This window comes from Penaeus monodon, chromosome 31, assembly GCF_015228065.2.
Source record: "Penaeus monodon isolate SGIC_2016 chromosome 31, NSTDA_Pmon_1, whole genome shotgun sequence".
In the NCBI taxonomy this organism is placed as follows: domain Eukaryota; kingdom Metazoa; phylum Arthropoda; class Malacostraca; order Decapoda; family Penaeidae; genus Penaeus; species Penaeus monodon.
This window is the reverse complement of record NC_051416.1, coordinates 19,351,702-19,352,827: the sequence shown is the minus strand read 5'-3', so window position 1 is coordinate 19,352,827 and position 1,126 is coordinate 19,351,702. Positions and strand designations below refer to the sequence as shown.

Here is a 1,126-nt window from a genome sequence, read left to right as displayed (position 1 = left end):
GGAGTGGGGGGAGGGGGGGAGGAATAAATAGGCTCTCATAGAAATGATTTTAGGCTGTTGCAGATGATGAAGCGTCCAAGGCCAGAATAGAGACTGAGTCGACAAATATTCATTTCTTATTCTCAATTTACTTTCTTTTCAACTTGAATAATACTGAATTCCTTAAAACAGACTGCTCACAGGATATTCATAAGATGTTAAAATTTTTACCTTTTATTTGTTTGAACATATTCACAATAAGATATGAGTGTACACCAAAATATAAAATCAAACTCTAAAATATTATTATACCTATTCACAGCAATCATTATCTAAGACTTGGCAGGCCCACAGCAAAGTGTTTCTCGGAGATTTCGGTCTTTTGGATTTCAAACATTTACATTCCACATTTTGCTGGGCTTTCTTTGTTCATATTGACATCTATGATTATCAGCCACCCACACATAGAAAAGACACAGGTTTCAACTTTAAATAAATCATAAAGCAATAAACCCAACTTGTTCTTCAGACAAACACAGCTGTAATCTCTTCCTTCACTTGGCTTTTATAACATTTGCTACTTTTACGACCTTCATAAGCAGTCGAATCCCTGGAATGATTTGTTCCTACAAGCAGATTTCTAAACAAAAACTGGAATACTGTCTAAGTACTATAATTATCACCTTCTAAGTTCAAAAGTACAAAACATGCTACCTAAAAATCACCAATACCATATATAGTGAATATAGTATACATGTACTACAAGTTAAGACCCCTATATTCTTTCTGCCTGAAAAATCTGCTCACTAAACCCTAATTAAACTATTTCTTCTCAATATAAAATCCTAAGAGTAAGTATCACCTCTTTACAACATACATAAAAGTGGAAAAATACACAATTATCCATGTACCTGAAATCATTCATGAGAAAAAGAAAATCCGAGATACTGTCTAATGTCTAATGCTTTCCCTTTGTTATTGATATTACGAGGAAGACTCTTCAGATGTCGACAGCACAATGAGCAAGATTTCTGAAGTTGCGGACTAGATATTCTTATTGTCGTGATTAGGAATAGCACTTCTCGTAGATCTGAAAAGACAGAAATAAAAACATAAACATTTCATTCATTTTCACTCGCTATATCCT

General features: G+C 33.7%; 1 protein-coding gene across 4 annotated transcripts in view; it reads right to left on the bottom strand.

Annotated features, from left to right (window-relative positions):
• Positions 1-197: 197 nt before the first annotated feature.
• The window catches only part of LOC119593068 (PRELI domain-containing protein 2-like), an 11,483-nt gene continuing 10,554 nt past the window's right edge, over positions 198-1,126 (bottom strand). For all 4 annotated transcript variants that reach the window (XM_037941983.1, XM_037941982.1, XM_037941980.1 and 1 more), the window contains one exon: positions 198-1,069. The gene's annotated coding sequence lies outside the window, so the exon portion shown is untranslated. The remainder of the gene's footprint in view (positions 1,070-1,126) is intronic.